Raw genomic sequence first — 20,424 nt, forward strand, 5'->3', positions numbered from 1 at the left:
AAGATAATAAGAAGAAAATAGGCTATGTAATTTTTTTTAGAAAATGATAGTTATATATACAAAATCTAAAAACATGGGAAAAAACAATCATTTGTTCCACCCAAAATCACCACTAACATTTTGCTACAGATCCATCTTTTTGCTATGCAGAGAAATAAATGCTTTTAACACAGACAGACACACACACACACACACACACACACACACACACTGGAATCTGGTCTACTGACTCCTTTCTTGTTCTCCTAATAACATCATAAGCATTTTCCCATAGCTTTAAAAAAATCCTTTGAGATTATTTTTAATGATCACACAGCACTCTGGATATAGATGTACCATCATTCATTTAACCAACCCCCTATTGTTTGACATCTAGGTTATTCCTACTGTTTGCTATTATTTTTTTTAAATGTCGTGGTAAGTATCATCATACATAAATCCTTGGGCACATCTCTGATTATTGCCTTAAGATAAATTCCCAGGCATGGAATTTCTGGGTCAAAGTGGGGCGTGGGGGGTGGGGTGTTAAGGTCTTTGACACATATTGCCAAATTACTCTCTGAGAAGCTTGTTCATGATTACAACCCACAAGCTATGTTGAAAACTGCCAAGGAACTCTGATAAATGCTTGGTATGCCTAAAGAACTCCAGACACATATTACAGAAGAAATGCACTATTTTAAGTGGCATGCAACACATACCACTTACTTTATTCTCACTTGGGATTAATTCCAGGAGAACTTGGTCTCAGGTATATCATCTTAGTGGATGGCTTATTTAAACACTGAAACTGGTGGATTATCAAAAGAGATGGTCTGAGTTATGGGAGACTCTGTGCATTAGTGATCATGTATGATTTTGTGCCTTGAGTTTTTCCTGCCATGAATATATTTTGCTTTTATAAAGGAAATCGCTAGAAAAACATCTTTTTATTTGCTGACCATATCCTATAGCTAAAATTTATAGAACTAAATTCTAGTCCAGAGACTGAGATATACCTGTTTTCATGTAAAAAGCTAGGGTCAAACGAATACCTCACAACTTACGTGTTTTCTCAGCTTCTATGGACAGCGGAAACAAACCAATGTTAACATTCCCATTTTCCAAGGCAAGAAACTGAGACCTGGAGATGCAGACTGACTTCGCTAAAATCACCGAAAGTAGTGGAATCACCACAAAAGTCCCATTTCTTTATTGTAGGATGGTATCATCAGATACTTTGCCACACTTTTTTCATTTAGAGAAAAAAAAAAAAAAAACACCTCAGAACCCAAAACCTAGCAATACCTGTGTTATACACATTCAACACAGAAAGGTCTTTTCCAAGGTGACAGACAGCTGGCAGGAGCAGATGGCTGGGGGGAAAATGTTCCAGCCAGGGGCTCTGAAGGACAGATGGGTCCCAGTGCCACATGCTCAGGGGTCCACAGGCTCTAGGAGCTTTCAAGAGGTTGTTCTGTCATCTGGCCTGGGGTTTGCCAGTGCAAAACAACACAGACCCCAAACACAGAGATCAGAGTTATTATTGGCATGAAATGTGGTGTCTAATTGGAAATGGACCTGTTTCTCTAGCAAGACCCCAAGAAACATAATTTAATTAGAGGTTGATACAACTTTGATCACTGTGCTACTTTTGCTGAAGGGTATCGCTGCCCATTTCTGCATGTCAGAATCCTAGCTATTTCTCCGTGTTCACCTCAAAGACTGTCTCTTCCCAGATTCTCCAGCCAGAAGTGATCTCTGTTGCCCCTGGCCTCTCAAAGTCCCTCATCTCTATCTCTCATTATACTTAATCATTCTTATCTTGTATTAAACTGACTTACACATGGGGTGCCTAGATAGCTCAGTCAATTAAGCATTAGACTCTTGGTTTTGGCTCAGGTCACCATCGCACTGTCATGCGATCCAGTGCCAAGTTGGGCTCCACACTGAGCGTGGATCCTGTTTAAGATTCTCTCTCTCACTCTGCCTCTGTCCCTCGCCTGCTTGCTCTAACTCTCTCCCTAAGAAAAAATAAAGAAAAATAAAATGACTTACACATGCATCCTATCTTGGCCTCAATGAGTTGGCATCCTAGCTGAGGAGAGTGCTGCGAATTTTTTCACACACACCTAACTGCACTTTGCACAATACCCTGGGGCAGAAACCGTTCAGTAATTATTTATGAAATAACTGAATGAATGAAACTGTATCATGTAGTCATTTCCTGCCAATTCTATTAAGTAGCTCAGATGCTAATCACGAATTCTCTCCGACTTTTGAAAGTTGCCTCACAGGCCAGAGGGGAATTATTATCACAACATAAATTTCCTCTAAAATACAAAGCTCAATTAGTCTAACTTTACTTGTTTTGTTTTTATTTAAAAACAGACACCAAAGGGAAAGATGAGAAATGACTGATTGCACATTGCACTAAGACATTCACCATTCTGGGAAGTTTTCCTCATCTGGTTTCCAATCAGCCAGATTTTTAGCATTATCAGTATTACTGAAGTTTCCCATACTTGTCCAGGAGGACCAAAGTGCAATATCTCAGCAGATACCAACAATCTTGGTGGTAAAAATAAAGATACTGCCCATGTCAAAATGGTAGGCTCCGGAGCACCTGGGTGGCTCAGTGGGTTAAAGCCTCTGCCTTCGGCTCAGGTCATGATCTCAGAGTCCTGGGATCGAGCCCCACATCAGGCTGTCTGCTAGGCAGGGAGCCTGCTTCCCTTCCTCTCTCTCTGCCTCTCTCTCTGCCTACTTGTGATCTCTCTCTCTCTCTCTCTCTCTGTCAAATAAATAAATAAAATTTAAAAAAAAAAGGTAGGCTCCTTCTAGAAACACCTGTTATTATCCACCCCTTCCCTTAGGAGGACTAGCTTTTCAGAGGCTTAGCAAGGCTCTATGCCTTCAGCAGAAGCCAAAAAAGCTGGGTAGATTATCTAGAAAGTACACAAAACAATATTTCATTTTCAAATCACAGGACCTCTCTGAATATTCTTTAAGTAAGAATGTTTCAGTTGAACATTACAAATGACATGTGACTGGAAAGGGAAATATTCAGAGTATATCAAACACCCGGTCAAGCTTTCAACTGATTGGAGTTTGCAGACAGAGGACCGGCAAAAACACCAGTCCTCAAAATGCATGTAACCACATTCACGACTGGTTAGAAGAAACGCATATGTAGTGCCGTGCCTGAGGGGATTGTGGGACCCGAGCTATTAGATTAGTACCCAGGAGATGTCAGCACAGAGTTGGTACAGATGGGTCTAAGGTGGGGAAAAAGCTAAGCTGAGGCTTTTTGTAAGAAAAAAGGGTTTTTTGGAAGCTGTCCTTTGCAGCAGTCATCTTGTGTGGGCAAGATAGTTATGCAAGACAGAAGAGACCAATCAATCAAACACATTTTACACGGTGAGCCTTCAGAAGGCTGAGTATGAAGATTTGGAAAATTGCTAAAGCCACTGGAAAAGTTAGTGCCCGAGCCACTGCCCGAGTCAGAAAACCAGTTAAAGGCAACAAATCTTGGAATGTTAAGTCAAAGGAAGAGCTACTCTATCGCCACAGTACTTGCATCTGCTGAGGAAAAGCTGTGTGGCTCAGAGAAATGAAGGGCTGGGATTCAGGAGATATGAGTTCAATTCCTAGTGCTGTTACCCACCAGCAGGAATACATCCTCGTCCTCTAAAGCAAATCTCTGTGAGTTATGAGTATGTTGCAGGAGAAGATCCAAGATGCTGGCTGAGTGTGCCAGCTAGTCCCTTACGAGCCCAAGTGCGTTACAACTGAAAGTATTATTACTGAAATCATCTCTGAGAGCTGATTTATGATTCCAGGTTTTCCTTAGTTCCTTTGCTAGAAAATGGTAAAATTGGTTATAACTACAGCTGCCCAGACAACTGTAATCAGAACAATGTTTTCTCTGAAATAACAATGGGAAAAGTAGTTTGATATTGAAAGGAAACTTGTTCGCACTGCCAATGTAATAATACAGCTCTCATTTCTTGATCCAAAGGTTTTCAGTTGATGAAACTCTATGGTTTCAGGGAAACTTGCCAAAATTATGGGGTAGATGCTTCTAGAAATTGCTGATTTTTTCCACACAGTAAATTTTAGTGAACGCGTACAACCAATTTTTAAAAAATACTTCATGGATTTGAATGGATATGTGCTTGGATAAGTATACATATGAATACCCTCATTATTTATATTGTTAAAAACCCAATGTAATTTTAGGTATTTTTTATTTATATCACCTGTCATGGTTATCCCATGAGCAGTGCATTAGAGATTCCTACCACTGGAACATCTATCAAATTCTCATTTACTTACTGCAATTTTAGCCTTAAATACTTTGATGCCGTATTAGTTGGTGTAGAAAGATTAATAAGTTTAATTCTCAAGTATACACCCTTTACTAAGATAAACTATTTATTTTGGTTTTATGTAATGCTTTTAGATTTTAAATTCACTGTTCTCTAATATGAATAGTTACCACTCCTGCTTTTTTAACCTGTTGCTTGGTTTTGGTTTGGGGGTTGGTTTTTGTGGTCTGTTTTCTGCATGGGTGTATTCAGCTGCCTGGAATGCCTTTGCCTGTTGATTTATATTTGATATTATGAGGTTATTTTCTTTTAATCTGCCCCTCATATAATCTGAGACATTTTGCTTTATCAAATGCATTTGTTCCATGTGGACTCTTTTATGAGACACATGCTGAGTCTCCAGTTTCCGTCTTACTTTATGTTGCTGTTTCCGAAGGTCTGTCCTCTGCCACCTTTTTCTTGGGGTCTGTATTTTCTTTTCTTTTCCTTTTTTTTTAAGATTTTATTTATTTATTTATTTGACAGACAGAGATCACAAGTAGGCAGAGAGAGAGAGAGGGAAAAGTAGGCTTCTCGCTGAGCAGAGATGCCCACCCACCCCCCCACACGGGGCTCAGTCCCAGGACCCTGAGATCATGACCTGAACCAAAGGCAGAGGCTTCACCCACTGAGCCTCCCAGGTACCCCAATGGTCTGTATTTTCTTCATGGTAATTTCTTGCTCTGTTCTGATAAGGTAAAAGATTTGGTATCAGTATCTCTCTCAAGGTCATTATAACTTTAAATTAAATGCCACAACATCTACTTACTGACTTACCAATCTTGTGCAGAGTCTTTTGACTTCCAACTATGAAAGACAAGGAAATCAGTATAACTTCTTATACTTCCACTGCCCTAACACTCTGAGGATTTTCTGGTTATGTTATTATCACTTTACGTGGTCAAGGTTTACATCAACTGCATCCCCTTCTGTTACCAAAACCCCCACTGCTCTTTTTTTTAAAAACTTAAGTAATTAAATGAATTCATTGTTTACCTTCAGATTTTGCCTACTGCTGCTTCCCCATCCCTGAACCCTTTATCTAAAATAATTTCATTTCGTTGGCCGCTGGTTTCCATCATGAAATAATTATTTCAAAAGGCTTTAGGGGCATTATCCTTCTCAGTTACCTGCATGTTTAAGAATGCCTTTCTTTTTCACTGGAAAGACGAGTTGGTATGGAATACAATACTTAGGTTTCCTTTTTACCCCTATAGAAACCTATATACATTTATCCATTCTATTTTAAAATTGCATGATTACAGCAAATTGGATTCAACCTCACATTTTCTCTCTTTCTTCTTCTCTCCCTGGATTTCTATAGGATTTCTCCTTCCTTTGAAGGTTACTAAGTTCATTAGGCTACATCTCAATGTCCACTGTTGTACATTATTTTTCTTCTCTTGAAACTTTACACCTTTAAGACAATGGATCATTGAACAGTTTATTAAACATATCTTTTTCTCTCAATAAAAAGGATTATTAACATGTTGGATTCCACTCTGTCCCACATATCTGTTTTCCTCTTTGGAATGATCTTTACTTTTTGGTTCTTCATTTGTGATCTTCCCAAGCACATTCTCTATATCCCTGACTCTATATCTTCTATATCCTGCTCCCAGCATGGATGGTTCTCCATTCTGGTAAAATGCTGGTGGTTATTTTCGGTTTCTTTCCTGAATTCTACCACCCACATCTTTTTTTTTTAACTCTACCTTTGAATTCTTACATCTTTTTATGTCAGTTATTTTTTTCAAAATTCAGAGCATTTTCTTTTTCTCTCTAGAATAAAAACATAGTAGCTATATAATCCTAAGCAAGCCAGTTGCATAAGAAAACAGTTTTCTTATCTCTGTAACAAAAGAGAGTGGTATCTTCCTACCCAACTACAGACTTGCTATGAATATATTTTAAAAATGATGTCTGGGGCACCTGGGTGGCACAGTGGGTTAAAGCCTCTGCCTTGGGCTCAGGTCATGATCCCAGGGTCCTGGGATCCAGCCCCACACCAGGCTCTCTGCTCAGCGGGGAGCCGGCTTCCCTTCTTTCTCTGCCTGCCTCTCTGCCTACTTGTGATCTCTGTTTGTCAAATAAATAAATAAAATCTTTTAAAAAATAAAAAAATAATAAATAAATAAAATAAAAAATGGTGTCCAAAACACAACTTGTTAACCTATTTTTAAAAACCTACTTTACAAACATGATCTATTATCCGTAAATGTCACATCATATCACACAGTAGCACATTTGTTCATAACCACTGCAAAGGTCATTGCTACAACTGCAGTCACTACTAGCCACCATTTACTGAGAACTTCTCATGTACCATGTGCCATATTTATCACAGAGGTCATTTAATCTTACTGATATCACAATGAAACTAGTATTGGGATGTATATAGGGCATGTTTTATAAATGGGATTACTGAGACAGAGACTTCAAGTATTTTACCCAAGGTCATAGAGTTTGTAAATAACTGGGATTCAAATGAATGTGTCTGATCCATCATTCTAAGCACAGATAAAGAGAAGCAAACAAAAAAATCAATTTCAAATTCCATATCCGTCGTAACACCCTCTAGTAACCTCAAATTTATTTATTAATTGACATTTATCCTTGTATTTTAGGTCTTGTTTTTAACACATTTTTTAAAAAGATTTTATTTATTTAATTGTCAGAGAGACCGCACACAAACAGAGGGGAGCAGCAGACAGAAAGAAAAGCAGGCTCCCCGCTGAGGTAGGAGCCTGATGTGAGACTCTATTCCAGCACCTGGGATCATGACCTGAGCCAAAGGCAGACACTTAACCAACTGAGCCACCCAGGCGTCCCTAGGCTTTATTTTTTAAAGCAGTTTTAGACTTTCAGGAAAACTGAGAGCAAAGTATAGAGATTTCCCATCCACCACTGCCCCACACATGTGCAGCCTACCACAGCATCCTGCACCAGACTTGCCACACTCATAAATTTGTTTCAACTGATAAACCTATATTGACATCTTATGACCTGAAGCCCATAATTTACATCAGGGTTCACTCTTGGTGTTGTGTAATGGATTCGTACAAATACATAAGGGTATGGATCCATCATGAATGTTTGATTAATTGATTAATAATCAATAACTCTACAGGACAATTTACTCCCAGAATCCTCTGTGCTCTGCCCATTCTCCTCCTTCCTCTCTGACCTCAGGCAACCACTGTTTTTTATTGCCTCCACAGTGTTCCCTTTCCCAGGATGTCATAGAGATGGGAACCTACCTTATATACCCTTTTTAGACTCCCACTTAATAATACGCATTTAAGTGTCCTCCACGTCTTTTCATGGCTTGGCACCTCATTCCTTTATAGCCCTGAATAATATCTCACTGTCTAGATGTACCAGTTTGTTTATCCACTCATCTTCTGAAGAACACCTTTGTTGCTTCCGAATTTTGGCAATTTTATCATTTATCAACTGTGTATGGTTACTTGCGTGGACGTAAGTTTTCAATTTATTCTGGGTAGATATCAGGAAGCCTGGTTGCTGGATTGTATGGTAAGAATAATTTTGTAAGAAAGTGCCAAACTGTCTTCCAAAGTAGTTACACCATATCACATTCTCACCAGCGATGAATGAGAGTTTCTGGTGCATCATAACATCGCCAGCCTATGGTATACCAGCTTTGGATTTGGGCTATTCTACTAGTTGTGTAGTGTGTCTTATTGTTGTAATCTGCAATCCCTAATGATGTGTGACATTCACATCTTACCAAATGTTTATTTGCCATCTGTATGTCTTCTTTGGTCAGGTGTCCAGATTTTTTTCCCACATTTTAAGGCAGGTTATTCATTTTCTTATTGTTGAGTTTTAAGAGTCCTTTGGATATTTTGGATAATAATGCTTTATCAGATGTTTTTGCAACTATTTTCTCCCAGTCTGTGGCTAGTCTTCTCATTCTCTTGACAGTGTAGTTCACAGACTGGAATGTCAGATGTTAATGACTCCAGCTTATCAGTTATTTCTTTCACTGATTGTGCCTTTGGTTCTGTATCATTACCAAACCCAAGATCATCTAGAATTTTCCTGTGTTATCTTCTAGGAGTTCAAATTTATACTTTATTGTTCTTTTAAGATCTCCAACTCCTTAATGCATATTATTGATATCCACCTGGTGCCAACTTTATTTTTCACTCAACTTTTACTTTAAGGACAAAAGTTACATATACATGAAATGTATATATCCGTATGTTTGTGTGTGTTGGTTTCCATTTAAAAAATTTTAAATTTTTTCCAAAAATAATTCCATAAAATAAAAGCACTTGTAAGATGGATGATGTGCTTAGGCATCATGGCAATATAAAATTCCCAGGAAAGTTTCTAAACACTGTCAATTTCTAGCTCTTAGCACATCTCAAACTGGTAAGAAACACTTCACAGATCACCACCAATCTACAGACAACACTTCGAACAGTCTCATGAAATGGATTAGCAAAGCCAAAAAAAAAGTTGCTTTCTTGAAAAGAAAAACAAAATTATTATATTTCTGCAATAATGGATCAAGGGGGAAAAAAAAAGATTTGGAAAGAGATCTCTACACAGAAAACAAAAGACTAGAAAGCTAAAGGAAGATCCAGATGAACGGACAGGTGTTACCATATCCATAGATTAAAAGGCTAAATATTGTGAAGATGCCATTTTCAAACATTTTATCTAGATATTCAATGCAATTTCAATGGAAGTCTCAGCAAGGATTTTTCTTTTGTTTGTGGAGGTTGGCATGCTGATTCTAAAATGAATATAGAAATACAAAGGACAGGGCACCTGGGTGGCTCAGTTGGTTAAGCTTCCTACTCTTGATCTCAGCTTAGGTCTTCATCTCAGGGTCATGAGTTTGAGCGCACACTGGGCTCCATGCTGGTCATGGAGCCTACTTTTAAAAAAAAAAAAAAAGGGCACCTGGGTGGCTCAGTGGGTTAAGCCGCTGCCTTCGGCTCAGGTCATGATCTCAGGGTCCTGGGATCGAGTCCCGCATCGGGCTCTCTGCTTGGCGGGGAGCCTGCTTTCCTCTCTCTCTCTCTCTGCCTGCCTTTCCATCTACTTGTGATTTCTCTCTGTCAAATAAATAAATAAAATCTTTAAATAAAAAAAAAAAAGGAAAGTGAAATAATTCCAAGGGGCAAGAATAGTTGAGACAATTTTAAAGAGAAAAAAATCAAAGAGAGTTCAGATAATATACAACAGGAGACACATACACAAATGGAATAGAAGAGAGATTCCAAAACATACAAGGATCCATAGCTTGGCTTCTATTTTTTGAAAAAGGCACTGCGGAGTAGGGACAGTATATCTTCTAAACCAATGACACTAAGCCAGTGGAATATCCTACTGAGAAACGTTTATGTTCTGTGAAGTTGGGATATTAAAAACCAGATGGCATGAACCAGGAAGGTATTCTATGGGGTGTGCCTGTAGCCACTTCATGCAATGAGTGAACAGAATCACCAGAAAATGTCACCTGTTAATTTGAGGTGTAGCAATCACCTACTGAAAGTGAAGTCAATGTCCTGTAGCACGATTATTTCTCCAGATACATGTTGCTGTGGGACAGACAGACAGAAGGGGGAGCTGGGTTTGGGGAGAGAGACATGCCGTGGGTATGTATAATGAAGTGATTATTATGCTGGATCATGGACTTCAGGCTGGGGGACAGCAGTAGGCACGGATGACTAGTGAGAAGATGCCCCAGGACTTTCTTTTCATGGGTGGTTTGAAGGTTTTAAAAAAGTTTTTGATGCTTCCAAGACTGAAAATGATGTATGAGGCTGAGCTTGACACAGGGTGGTCAGTGTTGGGCCCCAAGAGGCTAAGATGGCGCCGGGTGGCCTTCTCTTCCGGATCGGGAACCCACATGGCCGACCACAAAGGTGCCAAAGTGGCGGTTTCGGTTTCCCATCAGTTTCATTTCCCGCGAGTCTCCACCCCCTGCAGGGCGTGTCTCTCCCAACTCCCGCCCACACGGCACATCCCCATTGGCCCCCACTTTGCTGACCTCACTTCCCTTCCCTCACCCCATATAAGCCGCTGCCCTGCTCAATAAAGCGAGATCCTGCTTCGACAGACCTCCTGAGCCCGGTGTCTTCTGTGGGTGCGTTCCGGGTTCGCGACACTCGCCATCCCGCTCAGCCCCAAGGAGAGGCCTCCGGCTGGCCCGGGCGCCTCCTCCCCTCGGCGGGGAGCCCAACAGGTCAGGATGGACAGGCTGATTAAGAAAATTTAAGGTTGTCCCCACTACCTTTTTTCGTCCTCTGCATTTGTCTGATTCTTCCTTTCCTCTTCTCCTTTCCCTCTTTCTCCCCTACTTTCTATGTTCTCGACTTGCTACTTCTCCAGCCTAATTTACTCCTTTTCTGATTCTCTTTCCTTCCCTTTCCTTCCAACTCCTGATTCAATCTTCTGCCTTCTGTCCATCTTCCCAGGAAACACCAGGATCGGCAGACAGCGGCGATAAAAGGGACGAGTGACTAAAGAGCTGCTCTCTGAGCTCCTTGTCCTTCTGCTACTCACATCCCTTTGATTCAACTGTTATTTTTGTAGCTTGTCATGTCTTTTTAAATAGTATTTTGCCAAGACACCTGGGTAGCTCAGTCAGTTAAGCATCTGCCTTTGGCTCAGGTCCTGATTCTGGGGTCATGAGACAGAACACCCCCAACGCTGCCCCCCTCAGGATCCCTGCTCAGAGAGGAATCTGCTTCTCCCTTTGCCGCTGCCCTTCCCGGCCCCCACTCGTGCTCTCTCCTCTCGCGCTCTCTCCAACAAATCAAATCTTGATAAATAAATAAATAAATAGCATCTTGCCTATACCCTTTCAAAGGTTCTCACACCCATTAGGTCATGCAGGTCCCACAATATCTCCTTAGCAAGTTCAAGGCAGCCAGTGCCTTCCTGTCTTGTGCTCAGCACGGAAGGAGAGCAGTTTCGGACACGATCCTCTGAAGACCAGCCACTGCTCTTCTTTGAGAGAGAGTTAATAATGTGCCCCTCAGCCTTAATTTAAAAGTTTCTAATTCATTACCAGTGCAATTTTCAAAATGAGGTTTGGTATGAGATACTGAATAACTAAAATGCGCCATCCGTCTTCTCCCCTGTAGAACCTAGATTCTAGGCTGGGAGTTCCGAGAGCCTGGCTCAGAATGGCCGGGCGGGGATTGGAACTCCACCACCAGCCTCGTCCTGACACGACAGTCTCAAGCAGCACTTTACAGTTTAGGAAACACGTCCACAGGCATCAGGTCACTTCCTCTGGCAACACCTTGGCTGTAATTAAGGAGCGTGGCTACGGTTCTCCCGTCTCGACTCGGAGGCAGCAGCGTTAGCCCTAGCCCATACGTTATGCTTCACTAATGATGCAACTTACCCCTACATTAGCTGACACATCAGTCCTTAAAGTAAAATTTCCAAGTAGAAACCTTACAAAAAAAGAAAAAAAAATCGAAAAGGCAAAGCGGAGGGCCAACTTAAAAAGACCGTATAAAGAATCTTAATTCATTCCTAGCTTCTGCCTATTATACTGACAAATACACTATTTTAATCTCTCCCTACCAGACCCCAAACACAGTAGTCAAGAGGCCACTTTATTAGAGTTTCTTTTTTCATCTGTTGGTTGTGAGAAAGGTTATGGGTACAAATACCTCAGAGCCAGTATTAAAAGGACATACTGGCAGGAAAAAAAATTATATAGTCAGTCTTGCTAAATTAGTTTACCTAAAATTGTATGTGTGAGTGATTTTAATCAAAATCTAATTTCCCCTCTTTTTAGAGTAACTGAAATGAGATTTTTCTAATTTACTTTTTGCGGTTCAAGTTTCTCATAATTCTTCTATGGTCGTGACAGCACCGTGAACGCGTCTGCTTCTACAAAGCATTAAAAAAAAATTAGATTTTCAAATTGATGTGCTAAATTAAAAATGTTTAATGTTTCTCATCAAAAGGCACAGAGTATGCAAGGGGCCTCCAGTACAGTTAAAGGCGTAATATTTTTTTCATCTGTTTCTTTAATTCACAACCCAGGGCAACTGTACTGTGAAAATTAACAAGCTCTAAGTAAAGCAATCCTTGTAAGCAGTGTCCTCTATGAAGCTTCTTTTTAATTTCCTTCCATCCCTTGACATGGTGACCTTAAGGATGTCATAATAAAAATGGATGATGGTGCCTTGGGTTTGTTTTTTTGTTTGTTTATTTGCTCATTGTTGCATATGGTGTAGGGTTTTTTGGTTTGGGTTTTTTGGGGGTTTTTTTTTTTTGGATTTTTGTTTTTATTTTTATTTTTTTTTCTCTTCTGCCCCAGTTGGAGTTTGCCAGATGTTATTAGGGCTTGTGAGCCTCTGAGTAATTGTAACTCTCAGGCTTGACTAGCTAATTCCAATGATTTAGAAAATCATATTACTTCTGTAAATTGGATCCAGTTGTTATATTAAAATTCAAGCTACTGCCCATCGTGGATGTCTGCTGCCTCACTCGGGGCAAGGCTGGGCACATCCCAGGAGCCACAAACCCAGACATCGGAAGATGACTTGGTGGGCAAAAAGGCTTGGGAAAACCTCAGATATGCAGCCTTTTACTCAACTTCTACACAATACTTCCCCAAGTAGAGTTTAGAACCACATCTTGGTATGAAATTCAAATTCATTTATTTCTGAGATAATGAAGTGTGAGACCCAGTTCTCAAAAAGTACAACCTCCTCTGCTTTTATAAACCACAGGGACAAGTTTCAGTGAAGGACAAGGCAGGTACTCCCGTGCTGCTCCTCTCTCCACCAGCCCTGACTCAGACAGGTAAAGAAACCGGGTCTCTACAAAGAGAAACGGGTTTGCCGCAGGCCACACAGTAATTCCTGGCGGAGCCAGACCAAGGACCTAGGGAACCTGGCTGCCAGTCCAATGCTAATGCTCTCTCATTTTGGTTCACAGCAAAACAAGCAAGCACGCAGGATGCAAATTACCATTTTTCAGCCACACTTTTTCTTTTTTTTTTTTTTAATTAACGTACAATGTATTATTAGCCCCAGGGGTACAGGTCTGTGAATCGCCAGGTTTACACACTTTACTGCACTCACCATAGTACATACCCTCCCCAATGTCCATAACCCCACCACCCTCTTCCTACCCCTCTCCCCCTGGCCACCCTCAGTTTGTTTTGTGACATTGAGATTCTCTTATGGTCTGTCTCCCTCCCCATCCAAAAGAAATGAAATCTTGCCATTTGTGACGACATGGATGGAACTAGAGGGGTTTAAGCTTAGCAAAATAAATCAATCGGAGAAAGACAACTATCACATGATCTCCCTGATATGAGGAAGTGGAGATGCAATGTGGGGGGTTGGGGGGTAGGAAAAGAATAAATGAAATCAGCCATACTTCTTGATGAGGAAACAGCAAGAGGAGAGAAGGCAGAAACCATGGCTCCCCCTAGCCCCTGGAGGACCAAAGACTTCAACACGTTTTTCTAAAGCCACCAAAACTTGAGAGCAGTCCTAGAGTTTCTCTCCTCTGTCTCCCATATGTACAACATTAAACCTCATCAACTCCTTTTCCCCAGCTCACTTCTCTCCCTTAGATGAAACTGAACCCTAACAGACTCTCTAGATAAGTAAAGCCCTGCTAGGTAGAAGCTATTCAAGACATTAGCCTCTGGGGTAATAAGGTCTTAATCCATTTATAGAGCAAATGTCTCCAGAAAGCACCTACCTGCAAATTTTTAGTAGGGACTTGGGCTGCTGCTGGCCAGGAGAAGAACTATTGCACTTCATCTTGACCTTGAGGTTTCTTGGGTCACACCACATAGACAGCAGGTCTGGCGTTGCTCCTCTGTCAACAGACAAAGCAGTGGGTTATACACTTGTGTGCTGCCTCTTTCTAACAACATTGGAAGCAGTGGAGTTTTAGAGAGATGTCAGCCCAGACTCTGTCTTCATGGAAGGCAGTGGGGACATCTTAATTCATGCGGTTTTTTTTTTCCTCCCTCATGCGGTCTATCCGTTGATGCTGCCCTGAGCAGAGATCCTCCTCCTCCCCAACCTTCTCCAAACAACTCAGTTTAATTCATGTTTCAAAAAAAAAAAAATCCCATTATTCTTCCTCCCTGTTTACTTGTTGTAGGATTTTCAATATCTCATCAGGCTATTTTGTGGTTTCTAATACTTCTGTAAATTATTTGTTTTGTGGATGCTGCAATTAAGCCAAGCAATATTGTCTTGAGGTCATTCCTCCCTCACTATAGTTTAAGCCTAATGAAAAGCATGCCTTTTGCTGTCATCAATGTGGAGAAGGTGATAGTTTCTGCAGAGTGCAGTGGACATTGAAGGCAGAGGACAAAGGAAAAATCAGCTCCCTAGAAACCAGAAACATAATTATGAAGGGACTAGCCTCCTCCACTCGGTTGCAAGCAAGCTCCTAAGAACAGGACTGTGTCTTACTCACCTCTGTTCAGGTCTCCGTAGTTGATTCACGGTAGGTATTCTGTGAATAGCTACTGACTTAATGAGGACTTCACTTCCTCAGCTGCAATGCTTTGCCCTGCAGAAACTGGTGTTTCCTGGATGATACTGAGAAGCTCTGCAACTGAGAGGTCCTATGGGCTGACGACAACACAGGAAGGAGCCTAAGGTTCCAGTAGGTGCTCAGAAACATGGGACCTGAGGGCTTAGGGTGTGGGAGCAGGAGGGATGGCCAGGGACTCACTGAGTTAAACAGATGCAACTGCAAAGAATCTCTTGGAGTTTTCAACATAAGCCTGCATGTCGAGTCAAACCAGACAAAGAAATGAAACTTCTAAATCAATGGCCTACACATAAAGGTGCACCTTGCGAGAATTCAGGATTCCAGGGCTTAATATGATGTTTACATAGAAGAAATGTGCACACACACACCCCCAAATCTTGGAAAAACCACCTTGTCACCACTCAAAACAGCATAAATATCATCTGTCTTTGAATTTTGATAGTAGAGCCCCTCTGCCCCAACCAATTCTACATAAGATCCTGTGTAAGCACGAGTCCAGTGACAAAGGTCCTCGCTAAACCACTTAGAGGACAAATTGTTCTAAGCATTTTAGTCACTCACACTGATGTATAAACAATAAAAGTTAATTACATATCATTCTGATACATTCACACAAAGATCTATATTTGGCAAAATATCCTGGCAACGTTTTGTTTGCCTAGCGTATTTATGGTGCCCATTTGAAAGTAATAAAAACAGCATTTCTGAAAAAGTATCTCATAATTCAAACTATTCACTGCCCCCTGTGTGAGAAGAAACCAGGGAGATTTCACTGTAAATCTTGAGAAAATTCTCTGCCTAATCAAGTGCTACTGGCTGGTGTTTTAGGTTATGGGAATACAGGAGTTGGGAGGTTTTAAGTAGTCACAGACTCTTAGACTGTTACAGCCAGACTGGGGAACCGACCACTCGCTCTAAGCCCCACGTTATACTGATGAAATTTCAGAAAAAGTTCAGCAGTTTGCCCAATGTCAAACAAACACTAATAAGGAGTCGGGACTTGAACCCTGGGACCTCCTGCCTCCCACACAATCCAAGTTCAGAGGATGGCAGATCCTACTGTTATCTCTTAGTCTGTAACAAATAATCTCGGACTAACAAAGCTGACCGCTGTGGACCATTGACTGTCTTGCGGACACTCTAACTGCACCGTGATACCGTCTGCCCCTGTTCCATTCCATGTCTAGCCAGGACATGGCTAGACATGTTGTGTTCCTCCTCTTCTCAAAGACAGCGTGGGCTTCTATACCCTCCATGAGCCTGTTTTGTGGATGGGTTCAATCAGAGGAAAACTTCCTTCCTTCCTTGAGAGTGACATGGGGAGATAATGCATTTTTTCCAACTTAGCCCCAAAGCAATCAGTTGACAAGTCCAGAGCAGACCCCTGCAGTAAAGTGAAATATAAAGACTCTCTGGGTAGCAGGTGTTTCCCTTTTAATGACGGCTTAACTGGCGAAGTGTTGAGCCCGACCCTGCCGTTTCTCCCTGCTGTTTGCATTGGGCTGGGAGCCAACACAAACCTGCCTCGGTGACATTTCAGGTCAGACCATTATGTCAGGAATTTCCCACACAGCCTGGGGTGGGGGGGGCTGCGCCCTGCACACTTGTAACCGGAGTGGGAAAAGGACAAATCTGACGGAAGGACGACATGCTCAGGGCTGTGACTTCACGGCGAAGGCTCGAAGGTGGCAACCAGGACAAAGGATGGCTCTGCCTGAAAACCGCGGCCCATTTACAAACATGGGGTAAAGAAGACAGACACTTTTCAGTAGGGTGACGGGATGAATGGAGAACAAATGAAACGATGTGTATGGCTGCGGTGGCTCTTCCTCCTGTCATGCCTTCATGCGATAGATTTATGGCATTCGGCTCCTGCAAGTGGCAAAGTGCCTGCTGGAAAGTGGGCGGGAAACGAAAAGCTAGTATGTTTTAACTTCTACCTTCGTAAATTTATAATCTGGCAGAGTAGGAAAGAGATATATGAATAACTCTAAAGCACAGTAAAATACGATCTAAAAACAGAATAATTCTCTAGTTTAAAGGCAGCAGGGAATACTGTCCTGATTTGTAGGGGGTGGGGTGGGGGAGTAGGGAACTCTTAAAGGAAACCTGCATTTGCTTAAGGAGCAGAATCTCTCTAGGGGAAATAAAAGAACTTTCTAAGTTTAGCAAAAGGGATAAACCAAAGACTGGCACATGGCATGGAATACCGGGAGAGAAAGAAGACCCTATTTTAACCAGAACAGGGCTTTTTGTAGGGAAAGCATAAAAGTTAAGCCTGAAAATATTGTCTTGGCCAAGATGGTGACGTGCTAATATATCTACCTGGGAAGTGTTTGCTTTCACTGGAACATGCTGAAATTTTGATCGAAAGGGTGATGGCAACGTCTACATGTCCACTCAAGACAAGCACAAGAGAAAGGAAAGAACAAAAGAAAACGGAAGGGGAGGGTAAAGGAAAAGGAGAGAAGGGAAAAGGAAGTCGAGTCAGGTTGGATTCATGGTGAAAAAAGAAGAAAAAGGGGATCCCTGGGTGGCTTAGTCGGTTAAGTGTCTGCCCTCGGCTTGGGTCATGATCCCAGGTTCCTGGGATTGAGTCCCACATTGGGCTCCCTGCTCAGCGGGGAGTCTGCTTCTCCCTCTGCCTGCCACTCCTCCTTTTTGTGCTCTCTCTCTCTCTCTCTGACAAATCAATAAATAAAATCTTCAAGGAAAAAAAAAGAAAAGAAAAAGAAGATGAGGAAGGAGCAGGTGCTGGAAAGGATGAGAATACGTAGGACTATCTTAGGATAACAGGAAGAGGCATAGGGCACAGAGGAGTGGCATCTCAGAACTAGGCAGGCTCAGGCATTGAGGATGCTTCGAAGCATTTAAGTCCAAAGGAAACAGACAACCAAAGACAGAAATGACTAGAGAGGCAACGTGGACAGATAAAGGTGCTGGGACTCAATGGCAAACAGAAGGACCACGAGGAGTCCTTGAGCCAACAGAAGGGAAGAGAAGAATCTGCTGCTTAAGAGCCTGTCGCACCAATCACGGTGGAACAGAGCCCGGGTAAGGCGTCTGATGACGTCGATAATTGGTTGATCATGAAAAGGAGAGTGAATTTAGCGAGTTCAGGTCATCAACTCCCTTTGCATCCAGAAGAGAAGAGATGAAAGCTTAAGCAACAGCAGTGGTCTTCAGAACCAAGCATCCAAGGGCAAGAAAGAACTGGATGTATAAGGAATTCTTCGTGCAATGTGTCAACTTCTTGGGTGTGGAAAAAAATGAGAATAGAGACTACATTCTGGAATGGCCGAGATGCTGCCAGTTGCATTGATTTCAAATATAAGCAGATCAAAAATAAGAGCCAATTTGTGAGCAGAAAATGACAAATTTGGCCCAAGTCATATTGGGTTTGAGAGGCTAGCAAAATGTTCAGATGGTGACGTCTAACCAATTAAAATTCATGAATTTAATTTAGCTCAGGAGAGAAAATGTGTTGTATAAAAAACTTAGACCTAAAAAGTGTTCACACTTTGGCTATAGTTGACTGGGGTTGTGGAGAGACAAATGAAAATACGTAACCACACAAATTCAAAGAATACACGTTCTAAGTACAGGGGAACCACAGTGAGATAACCCAAGGCTGCCTTGGGTCAAGGCTACCCTCAGAAGATTATACCATATACTGACACAAAATAAACCCTAGAGATATTTCAAAATCTGAAAAGGGTAGAATGACTCCTAAAATGAAAGCTATCCCCTACCTCTAGAATAATCTTGGCTCATAATAGGCGATAAAAAAATGTTAGGCTGTTAAAGAGGACTAGGAATTGATTAAATTAGATTGAAGATCCACATCTAAGGAAAGATGATATCAGTAAGAAGTTGGATTGATCAAAGGTGGAATAATGAAAGGGCAGATGTGGAATGTGCCCACCCAGAGCACCTGATCCTTCTCGTGGCCCGTGGGCAGGCTGATGCGTACTGCAGAAATGAACACAAAATGCCAGGACTTCACTTTATGGCTGAGTGCTTAAAGGCTTCAGGCTATTAAAAGCAGAAAACTCTCCTACTTACTTATGTTTCTAGGCACACCTGGAAACCTGATTAGAATTTGGCTCCCATGGAGTTTTTCTACAGGGATAAGATACCTGTCAAATGAAAATGAATATTTGCTCCCTCTGGTCATTCTGCTTCTCACTGTAACTTAATAAATTGCTATGGTGTTTAACATATCATGTCTTACGAACTTGGTATCCCGAGTCTTCCAGCATGGCTAAGTCCAGTTACTTCTGGGACATCAAAAAGATCAAGTTTCAGGGTTTGCAGAGCTGAAGGCAGAACACTGGACCACTGGGAATCCAGCAAGTTCCCAGCATTCTGAAAGACCTCTCAGGAACCAGCCTACTGACATTCTTTAATTAGTTGACGGAAAGTCCTATGCTGAACCACACTACATTTTTGGAAAGTTAAATTGAGATTCAATAAATTTTAGCCAACTTTCCAGGACCAGAAATAGATGAACTTTCAAACTGGCAGTAGAAGTACTTCAAGCTCTTCTTTCCTGTATTGATTGAAATAAAATCATAGCGTAGTACATTACGAGCATCTGTTCTGGGTTAGATGCCTGAGCTCTGCCCCTTACGAGCTGCACAACCTTGAGCCAGTAACTTGATGTCCCCTGCCGTTTCTTCATCAGTAAAATTGATGAGATATTTATTATTAAATAATTATCAAATTGTTATGACTGCTATTTACCATGAGGTATAGATAAATAATAGCATCTACCTCAGGGTTGAATGAGTTAGTATTGGTAAACATTTCAAAGAGCAGCTGCTGAAATTTAAACGTAACTGACAGGAGCAAATGCAGACAAGGAGGCGGAGTGACAGGAATTCTCATACATTACGGACAGGAATGCAAAATGGTACAGTCATTTTGGAAAACACTTTGACAGCTTCTTACGAAGTTAATGTAAACGGGGGGACACCTGGATAGCTCAGTTGGCTGAGCATCAAACTCTTGATTATGGCTCCAATCAGGATCCTATGGTCCTGGGACTGAGCTCCGCACTGGGCTCCCTGCCCAGCAGGGAGTCAGCCTGAGATTCTCTCTCCCCCTCTCCCTCCGCCCCTCCCTCAACTCAGGCTCACACTCTCTCAAATAAATAAATAAATCTTTTTTTTTTTAAGTTAATATAAACCATATGACCCAGCAATCTCACTGCTAGGTAGTTCCACAAGAGGAATGAAAACTTATGTCCAAGTAAAAACCTATATGCAAATGTATACAGCTGCTCTATTCATAATGGTCAAAAACCAACACAACTCAAAACTTCTTCAGGGGATGATGATTAAACACAGTATAGAAGATCCATACAAATGAATACTACTCAGCAATAAAAAAGAACAATGTACTGATCCCAAATGGATTATGCTAAGTAAAAGGAGCCAGACTCTAAAGGTTATGTACTGTATGACTTCAATTATATGACATTCGGGAAAAGGCAAAACTATAGGACAGGAAACAGATCTGTGGCTTCCAGGAG

The 20,424-nt window shown here is 41.4% G+C and overlaps 1 long non-coding RNA gene across 2 annotated transcripts in view; it reads right to left on the reverse strand.

Moving 5' to 3' along the window:
• Positions 1 to 20,424, reverse strand: part of LOC116581825 — a 208,769-nt gene that overhangs the window by 117,974 nt on the left and 70,371 nt on the right. For both annotated transcript variants that reach the window (XR_004282244.1, XR_004282245.1), the window contains exon 3: positions 14,076 to 14,195. This is a non-coding gene — a long non-coding RNA (uncharacterized LOC116581825). The remainder of the gene's footprint in view (positions 1 to 14,075; positions 14,196 to 20,424) is intronic.

This window comes from Mustela erminea, chromosome 21 (genome assembly GCF_009829155.1).
Source record: "Mustela erminea isolate mMusErm1 chromosome 21, mMusErm1.Pri, whole genome shotgun sequence".
Classification (NCBI taxonomy): domain Eukaryota; kingdom Metazoa; phylum Chordata; class Mammalia; order Carnivora; family Mustelidae; genus Mustela; species Mustela erminea.